The sequence below is a fragment of the Leopardus geoffroyi genome, chromosome X, assembly GCF_018350155.1.
Source record: "Leopardus geoffroyi isolate Oge1 chromosome X, O.geoffroyi_Oge1_pat1.0, whole genome shotgun sequence".
Classification (NCBI taxonomy): domain Eukaryota; kingdom Metazoa; phylum Chordata; class Mammalia; order Carnivora; family Felidae; genus Leopardus; species Leopardus geoffroyi.
The window spans coordinates 61,515,248-61,525,861 of record NC_059343.1 but is presented as its reverse complement, the minus strand read 5'-3'; positions in this window follow the sequence as shown (position 1 = coordinate 61,525,861).

Genomic DNA, 10,614 nt, shown 5'->3' with positions numbered 1-10,614 from the left:
CATGCCATTTACAATGATGTGGATGGAGCTAAAGAGTATTATATTATGCAAAATCCATCAGTCAGAGTAAGACAAATACTATATGATTTCACTCATATGTGGAAATTAAAAAATAAAAGAAATGAACATAGGGGGAAAAATAGAGGCAAACCAGGAAAAATACTTTTTTTTTGAGAGGTGACATCTTTTATTTTTTTTAATTTATTTATTTTTTAATTTACACCCAAGTTTGTTAGCATGTAGTGCAACAATAATTTCAGGAGGAAATTCCTTAATGCCCCTTACCCATTTAGCCCATCCCCCCTCACACAACCCCTCCAGTAACCCTCACTTTGTTCTCCATATTTATGAGTCTCTTCTATTTTGTCCCCTTCCCTGTTTTTATATTATTTTTGCTTCCTTTCCATTATGTTCATCTGTTTTGTATCTTAAAGTCCTCATATGTATTAGTGAAGTCATATATTTGTCTTTCTCTGACTAATTTCACATAGCCTAATACCCTTCAATTCCATCCACGTACTTGCAAATGGCAAGATTTCATTCTTTTTGATTGCCAAGAATTAGTCCATTGTATATATACCACATCTTCTTTATCCATTCATCCATTGATGGACACTTGGGCTCTCTCCATACTTTGGCTATTGTCAATAGCACTGCTATAAACATTGGGGTTCACATGTCCCTTGAAAACAGAACACATGTAAAAAAAAAAAAATTAAAAAAAAAAAAAAAAGAAAAAAGGGGTGCCTGGGTGGCGCAGTCGGTTAAGCGTCCGACTTCAGCCAGGTCACGATCTCGCGGTCCGTGAGTTCGAGCCCCGCGTCAGGCTCTGGGCTGATGGCTCAGAGCCTGGAGCCTGTTTCCGATTCTGTGTCTCCCTCTCTCTCTGCCCCTCCCCCGTTCATGCTCTGTCTCTCTCTGTCCCCAAAAAAAAAATAAATAAAAACGTTGAAAAAAAAAATTAAAAAAAAAGAAAACAGAACACATGTATCCCTTGGGTAAATACCTAGTAGTGCAATTGCTGGGTCGTAGGGTAGTTCTATTTTTAGTTTTTTGAGGAACCTCCATACTGTTTTCCAGAGTGGCTGCACCAGCTTGCATTCCCACCAACAATGCAAAAGAGATCCTCTTTCTCCGCATCCTCGCCAACATCTGTTGTTGCCTGAGTTGTTAATGTTAGCCATTCTGACCGGTGTAAGGTGGTATCTCTTTGTGGTTTTGATTTGTATTTTCCTGATGATGAGTGAAGCTGAGCAGTTTTTCATGTGTCAGTTGGCCATCTGGATGTCTTCTTTGGAGAAGGGTCTATTCATGTCTTTTGCCCATTTCTTCACTGGATTATTAGTTTTTTGGGTGTTGAGGTTGATAAGTTCTTTATAGATTTTGGATACTAACCCTTTATATGTCGTTTGCAAATATCTTCTCCCATTCTGTAGGTTGCCTTTTGGTTTTGCTGATTGTTTCCTTCGCTGTGCAGAAGCTTTTTATTTTGATGAGGTCCCAATAGTTCATTTTTGCTTTTGTTTCCCTTGCCTCCAGAGACGTGTTGAGTAAGAAGTTGCTGCGGCCAAGATCAAAGAGGTTTTTGCCTGCTTTCTCCTCGAGGATTTTGATGGCTTCCTGTCTTACATTAATGTCTTTCATCCATTTTAAGTTTATTTTTGTGTATGGTGTAAGAAAAGTGGTCCAGGTTCATTTTTCTGCATGTCGCTGCCCAGCATTCCCAGCACCATTTGCTGAAGAGACTGTCTTTATTCCATTGGATATTCTTCCCTGCTTTGTCAAAGATTAGTTGGCGATACATTTGTGGGTCCATTTCTGGGTTCTCTATTCTGTTCCACTGATCTGAGTGTCTGTTCTTGTGCCAGTACCATACTGTCTGGATGATTACAGCCTTGTAGTATAGCTTGAAGTCCGGGATTGTGATGCCTCCTACTTTGGTTTTCTTTTTCAAGATTGCTTTGGCTATTCAGGGTCTTTTCTGGTTCCATAAAATTTTAGGAATATTTGTTCTAGCTCTGTGAAGAATGCTGGTGTTACTTTGATAGGGATTACATTGAATGTGTAGATTGCTTTGGGTAGTATTGACATTTTAAGAATATTTGTTCTTCCTATCCAGGAGCATGGAATCTTTCCATTTTTTTGTGTCTTCTTCAATTTCTTTCATAAGTTTTCTATAGTTTTCAGTGTATAGATTTTTCACCTCTTTGGTTAGATTTATTCCTAGGTATTTTATGGGTCTTGGTGCCATCGTAAATGGGATCGATTCCTTGATTTCTCTTTATGTTGACATGTAATTTTCTTATATAATCCTTGTCCATGTTTGGTGTTTATACTAGCCTCATAAAATATGTAGGACATCCAGATTATGGCAGTGGATTAAGTTTATTTATCCCCTCTTCTTTCTAAATTCCATCAAAATAATATAAAGAATAAATCAGGAATACACCTACATGGACAAAGAATCTAAGATTAGAGAGGAGCAACACAGGAGTCTTTGCTAAATTATTATTTTTAAGATCTAAAGCAAATATAATAAAATGTTATGATATGACTAAGCTGGGTTGCAGGTATATGGGTGTCCATTATCTTTTCTTTCTTAATTTTTAGTAATGATGAAATATTTCTTAATGTTAAAAATAGACAAGTTAGTTTCAGAGAGTTATATGTGCTTTAAAAGTGCTTCTCAAATTTTAATGTGCATATGACTAGCTTAGGGAACTCTTATTAAAATGCAGATACTGAATCATTAGGTCTGGATTGGGGCTTGAGATTCTCCATTTCTTTTTTTGAAATTTTTTTAACCTTTATTTATTATTGAGAGACAGAGCAAGAGCATGGGAGGGGAAGAGAGAGGGGGGAGACACAGAACCTGAAGGAGGCTCCAGGCTCCGAGCTGCCAGCACAGAGCCCCATGCAGGGCTCAAACTCACTAACCACAAGATCATGACCTGAGCCGCAGTCGGACCCCTAACCAACTGAGCCACCCAGACGCCCCAAGATTCTTCATTTCTTATAAGCCCCCAAGTGATGTCAATGCTGGTGGTCCATGGACCACCATTCGAGTAGCAAGATTTTAAGGGAAATGAAACAAGGCAATGTGACAGAGAGAGGCAGGGACAGGAAGTAGCTTCTTTAGATAAGGTGTCTTGAAAAACTTCTCTAAATAGTGATATTTGAATCATTAAAATTCTTCAGGAATGATGTTCTAAGTAGAGAAAAAAGCAAGTGCAAAGGCACTCAGGTAGGAATAGGTTCTGGCATTTTATAGAAATAGAAAAGGCCACTGTGGCCTTACAGTATTTAAGTGTTTCTTCCACATTCCAGGTGTAATTAGGTGGAAAGATCACTGTATTTGGAGTCATAAAACCTAGGTTTGGTCTTCATCCCATTAGCTCTGCGACCCCTGTCAAGCCACAACCTGTTTCCTCATAAATATATGAATACTAATGAATAATATCTATTCTCCAATGTTGATGTGAGGATAAAATAAGGTATTAAAAAGCACTTTGTAAATTGCAAAATACTATACACATATAATTATTGCATAAGTAAAGTGCTATCATCTGATCTGAGTTTGAAATATCCAAATACAGTGGCTTTTACTGTGTGCTATGTCTCTAATTATTTCAGACACTTATGTGTCAAGTTGCTGCAGGCCAAGTTGGTCTGTCTGTTGCTGCAGTTCTCCAGCAGTGCACAACTCTCACGATGCTTCATGTTCTATTTTTGGGAGCACTGGAAATTTTCTTTGACTCTTTTGGCTCATGTTTGATCCACTTTAGCTCATCGTAGAGTAACTACTTGTGTATTCCAATGTGATTCACATTTCTTTTTCTTTTTTTTTTTTACTTTTAAAGAAGGGTTGCCCAGGATGTGACATCCCCATGAGGAACGTTCCGTTTTTTTTCTTTTAAATTTATTTATTTTTGATAGAGACAGAGTGTGAGCAGGGGAGGGGCAGAAAGAGACAGAGAGACACAGAATCCGAAGCAGGCTCCAGGCTCTAAGCTGCCAGCAAATTTGCACAACGCAGGGCTCGAACCCACAAACCGCGACATTATGACCTGAGCCAAAGTCGGACGCTTAAGCGATTGAGCCACCCAGGCACTCTGTTTTGTGATTCACATTTCTTTTTTTTTTTTTTTTATGAAATTTATTGTCAAATTGGTTTCCATACAACACCCAGTGCTCATCCCAAAAGGTGCCCTCCTCAATACCCATCACCCACCCTCCCCTCCCTCCCACCCCCCATCAACCCTCACTTTGTTCTCAGTTTTTAACAGTCTCTTATGCTTTGGCTCTCTCCCACTCTAACCTCTTTTTTTTTTCCTTCCCCTCCCCCATGGGTTTCTGTTAAGTTTCTCAGGATCCACATAAGAGTGAAAACATATGATATCTGTCTTTCCCTGTATGGCTTATTTCACTTAGCATAACACTCCCCAGTTCCATCCACGTTGCTACAAAGGGCCATATTTCATTCTTTCTCATTGCCACAGGGTACTCCATTGTATATATAAACCACAATTTCTTTTTTTTTCTTTTTTTTTTATTATATGAAATTTATTGTCAAATGGGTTTCCATACAACACCCAGTGCTCATCCCAAAAGGTGCCCTCCTCAATACCCATCACCCACCCTCCCCTCCCTCCCACCCCCCATCAACCCTCACTTTGTTCTCAGTTTTTAACAGTCTCTTATGCTTTGGCTCTCTCCCACTCTAACCTCTTTTTTTTTTCCTTCCCCTCCCCCATGGGTTTCTATTAAGTTTCTCAGGATCCACATAAGAGTGAAAACATATGATATCTGTCTTTCCCTGTATGGCTTATTTCACTTAGCATAACACTCCCCAGTTCCATCCACGTTGCTACAAAGGGCCATATTTCATTCTTTCTCATTGCCACAGGGTACTCCATTGTATATATAAACCACAATTTCTTTTTTTTTTCTTTTTTTTTTATTATATGAAATTTATTGTCAAATGGGTTTCCATACAACACCCAGTGCTCATCCCAAAAGGTGCCCTCCTCAATACCCATCACCCACCCTCCCCTCCCTCCCACCCCCCATCAACCCTCACTTTGTTCTCAGTTTTTAACAGTCTCTTATGCTTTGGCTCTCTCCCACTCTAACCTCTTTTTTTTTTTTCCTTCCCCTCCCCCATGGGTTTCTGTTAAGTTTCTCAGGATCCACATAAGAGTGAAACCATATGGTATCTGTCTTTCTCTGTATGGCTTATTTCACTTAGCATCACACTCTCCAGTTCCATCCACGTTGCTACAAAAGGCCATATTTCATTTTTTCTCATTGCCACGTAGTATTCCATTGTGTATATAAACCACAATTTCTTTATCCATTCATCAGTTGATGGACATTTAGGCTCTTTCCATAATTTGGCTATTGTTGAGAGTGCTACTATGAACATTGGGGTACAAGTGCCCCTATGCATCAGTACTCCTGTATCCCTTGGGTAAATTCCTAGCAGTGCTATTGCTGGGTCATAGGGTAGGTCTATTTTTAATTTTCTGAGGAACCTCCACACTGCTTTCCAGAGCGGCTGCACCAATTTGCATTCCCACCAACAGTGCAAGAGGGTTCCCGTTTCTCCACATCCTCGCCAGCATCTATAGTCTCCTGATATGTTCATTTTGGCCACTCTGACTGGCATGAGGTGATACCTGAGTGTGGTTTTGATTTGTATTTCCCTGATAAGGAGCGACGCTGAACATCTTTTCATGTGCCTGTTGGCCATCCGGATGTCTTCTTTAGAGAAGTGTCTATTCATGTTTTCTGCCCATTTCTTCACTGGGTTATTTGTTTTTCGGGTGTGGAGTTTGGTGAGCTCTTTATAGATTTTGGATACTACCCCTTGGTCTGATATGTCATTTGCAAATATCTTTTCCCATTCAGTTGGTTGCCTTTTAGTTTTGTTGGTTGTTTCCTTTGCTGTGCAGAAGCTTTTTATCTTCATAAGGTCCCAGTAATTCACTTTTGCTTTTAATTCCCTTGCCTTTGGGGATGTGTCGAGTAAGAGATTGCTACGGCTGAGGTCAGAGAGGTCTTTTCCTGCTTTCTCTTCTAAGGTTTTGATGGTTTCCTGTCTCACATTCAGGTCCTTTATCCATTTTGAGTTTATTTTTGTGAATGGTGTCAGAAAGTGGTCTAGTTTCAACCTTCTGCATGTTGCTGTCCAGTTCTCCCAGCACCATTTGTTAAAGAGGCTGTCTTTTTTCCATTGGATGTTCTTTCCTGCTTTGTCAAAGATGAGTTGGCCATATGTTTGTGGGTCCAGTTCTGGGGTTTCTTTTCTATTCCATTGGTCTATGTGTCTGTTTTTGTGCCAATACCATGCTGTCTTGATGATGACAGCTTTGTAGTAGAGGCTAAAGTCTGGGATTGTGATGCCTCCTGCTTTGGTCTTCTTCAAAATTCCTTTGGCTATTCGGGGCCTTTTGTGGTTCCATATGAATTTTAGGACTGCTTGTTCTAGTTTCGAGAAGAATGCTGGTGCAATTTTGATTGGGATTGCATTGAATGTGTAGATAGCTTTGGGTAGTATTGACATTTTGACAATATTTATTCTTCCAGTCCATGAGCAGGGAATGTCTTTCCATTTCTTTAAATCTTCTTCAATTACCTTCATAAGCTTTCTATAGTTTTCAGCATACAGATCCTTTACATCTTTGGTTAGATTTATTCCTAGGTATTTTATGCTTCTTGGTGCAATTGTGAATGGGATCAGTTTCTTTATTTGTCTTTCTGTTGCTTCATTGTTAGTGTATAAGAATGCAACTGATTTCTGTACATGGATTCTGTATCCTGCCAACTTTGCTGAATTCATGTATCAATTCTAGCAGACTTTTGGTGGAGTCTATTGGATTTTCCATGTATAATATCATGTCATCTGCAAAAAGCGAAAGCTTGATTTCATCTTTGCCAATTTTGATGCCTTTGATTTCCTTTTGTTGTCTGATTGCTGATGCTAGAAATTCCAGCACTATGTGAAACAACAGCAGTGAGAGTGGGCATCCCTGTCGTGTTCCTGATCTCAGGGAAAAAGGTCTCAGTTTTTCCCCGTTGAGGATGATGTTAGCTGTGGGCTTTTCATAAATGGCTTTTATGATCTTTAAGTATGTTCCTTCTATCCCGACTTTCTCAAGGGTTTTTATTAAGAAAGGGTGCTGGATTTTGTCAAAGGCCTTTTCTGCATCGATTGACAGGATCATATGGTTCTTCTCTTTTTTTTTTTGTTAATGTGATGGATCACGTTGATTGATTTGCGAATGTTGAACCAGCCCTGCATCCCAGGAATGAATCCCACTTGATCATGGTGAATAATTCTTTTTATATGCCGTTGAATTCGATTTGCTAGTATCTTGTTGAGAATTTTTGCATCCATATTCATCAGGGATATTGGCCGGTAGTTCTCTTTTTTTACATGGGTCTCTGTGTGTTTTAGGAATCAAAGTAATACTGGCTTCATAGAATGAGTCTGGAAGTTTTCCTTCCCTTTCTATTTCTTGGAATAGCTTGAGAAGGATAGGTATTATCTCTGCTTTAAACGTCTGGTAGAACTCCCCTGGGGAGCCATCTGGTCCTGGACTCTTATTTGTTGGGAGATTTTTGATAACCGATTCAATTTCTTCGCTGGTTATGGGTCTGTTCAAGCTTTCTATTTCCTCCTGATTGAGTTTTGGAAGAGTGTGGATGTTCAGGAATTTGTCCATTTCTTCCAGGTTGTCCAATTTGTTGGCATATAATTTTTCATAGTATTCCCTGATAATTGTTTGTATCTCTGAGGGATTGGTTGTAATAATTCCATTTTTTCTTGATTTTATTTGGGTCATCTCCCTTTTCTTTTTGAGAAGCCTGGCTAGAGGTTTGTCAATTTTGTTTATTTTTTCAAAAAACCAACTCTTGGTTTCGTTGATCTGCTCTATAGTTTTTTTAGACTCTATATTGTTTATTTCTGCTTTGATCTTTATTATTTCTCTTCTTCTGCTGGGTTTGGGGTGTCTTTGCTGTTCTGCTTCTATTTCCTTTAGGTGTGCTCTTAGATTTTGTATTTGGGATTTTTCTTGTTTCTTGAGATAGGCCTGGATTGCAATGTATTTTCCTCTCAGGACTGCCTTCGCCGCGTCCCAAAGCGTTTGGATTGTTGTATTTTCACTTTCGTTTGTTTCCATATATTTTTTAATTTCTTCTCTAATTGCCTGGTTGACCCACTCATTCGTTAGTAGGGTGTTCTTTAACCTCCATGCTTTTGGAGGTTTTCCAGACTTTTTTCTGTGGTTGATTTCAAGCTTCATAGCATTGTGGTCTGAAAGTATGCATGGTATAATTTCAATTCTGGTAAACTTATGAAGGGCTGTTTTGTGACCCAGTATATGATCTATCTTGGAGAATGTTCCATGTGCACTCGAGAAGAAAGTATATTCTGTTGCTTTGGGATGTAGAGTTCTAAATATATCTGTCAAGTCCATCAGATCCAATGTCTCATTCAGGGCCCTTGTTTCTTTACTGACCGTGTGTCTAGATGATCTATCCATTTCTGTAAGTGGGGTGTTAAAGTCCCCTGCAATTACCACATTCTTATCAATAAGGTTGCTTATGTTTATGAGTAGTTGTTTTATATATTTGGGGGCTCCGGTATTCGGCGCATAGACATTTAAAATTGTTAGCTCTTCCTGATGAATAGACCCTGTAACTATTATATAATGTCCTTCTTCATCTCTTGTTACAGCCTTTAATTTAAAGTCTAGTTTGTCTGATATAAGTATGGCTACTCCAGCTTTCTTTTGGCTTCCAGTAGCATGATAAATAGTTCTCCATCCCCTCACTCTCAATCTAAAGGTGTCCTCAGGTCTAAAATGAGTCTCTTGTAGACAGCAAATAGATGGGTCTTGTTTTTTTATCCATTCTGATACCCTATGTCTTTTGGTTGGCGCATTTAATCCATTTACATTCAGTGTTAGTATAGAAAGATACGGGTTTAGGGTCATTTTGATGTCTGTATGTTTTATGGTTGTAGTGTTTTCTCTGGTACTTTGTCTCACAGGGTCCCCCTTAGGATCTCTTGTAGGGCTGGTTTAGTGGTGACAAATTCCTTCAGTTTTTGTTTGTTTGGGAAGACCTTTATCTCTCCTTCTATTCTAAATGACAGACTTGCTGGATAAAGGATTCTCGGCTGCATATTTTTTCTGTCTAGCACACTGAAAATCTCGTGCCAATTCTTTCTGGCCTGCCAAGTTTCAAAAGAGAGATCAGTCACGAGAGTTATAGGTCTCCCTTTATATGTGAGGGCACGTTTACCCCTTGCTGCTTTCAGAATTTTCTCTTTATCCTTGTATTTTGCCAGTTTCACTATGATATGTCGTGCAGAAGATCGATTCAAGTTACGTCTGAAGGGAGTTCTCTGTGCCTCTTGGATTTCAATGCCTTTTTCCTTCCCCAGTTCAGGGAAGTTCTCAGCTATTATTTCTTTAAGTACCCCTTCAGCACCTTTCCCTCTCTCTTCCTCCTTGGGATACCAATTATGCGTATATTATTTCTTTTTAGTGTATCACTTAGTTCTCTAATTCTCCCCTCATACTCCTGGATTTTTTTATCTCTCTTTTTCTCAGCTTCCTCTTTTTCCATAACTTTATCTTCTAGTTCACCTATTCTCTCCTCTGCCTCTTCAATCCGAGCTGTGGTGGTTTCCCTTTTGTTTTGCATTTCATTTAAAGTGTTTTTCAGCTCCTCGTGACTGTTCCTTTGTCCCTTGATCTCTGTAGCAAGAGATTCTCTGCTGTCCTCTATACTGTTTTCAAGCCCAGCGATTAATTTTATGACTATTATTCTAAATTCACTTTCTGTTATGTTATTTAAATCCTTTTTCATCAGCTCATTAGCTGTTGTTATTTCCTGGAGATTCTTCTGAGGTGAATTCTTCCGCTTGGTCATTTTGGATAGTCCCTGGCGTGGTGAGGACCTGCAGGGCACTTCCCTTGTGCTGTAGTGTATAACTGGAGTTGGTGGGCGGGGCCGCAGTCCGACCTGATGTCTGCCCCCAGCCCACCGCTGGGGCCACAGTCAGACTGGTGTGTGCCTTCTCTTCCCCTCCCCTAGGGGCGGGATTCACTGTGGGGTGGCGTCGCCCATCTGGGCTACTTGCACACTGCCAGGCTTTTGATGCTGGGGATCTGGCGTATTAGCTGGGGTGGGTAGGCAAGGTGCACAAGGGCAGGAGGGGCAGGCTTAGCTCGCTTCTGCTTAGGTGATCCACTTCAGGAGGGGCCCTGTGGCAGCGGGAGGGAGTCAGATCCGCTGCCGCAGGTTTGGCTCCTCTGCAGAAGCACAGAGTTGGGTGTTTGTGCGGAGCGAGGAAGTTCCCTGGCAGGAACTGGTTCTCTTTGGGATTTTGGCTGGGGGATGGGTGGGGGAGATGGCGCTGGCGAGCGCCTTTGTTCCCCACCAAACTGAGCTCTGTCGTCCGGGGGCTCAGCAGCTCTCCCTTCCTTTGTCCTCCAGCCTTCCCGCTTTCTGAGCAGAGCTGTTAACTTATGACCTCCCAGATGCTAAGTTGCGCTTGCTGTCGGAACACAGTCCGTCAGGCCCCTCCGCTTTTGCCCG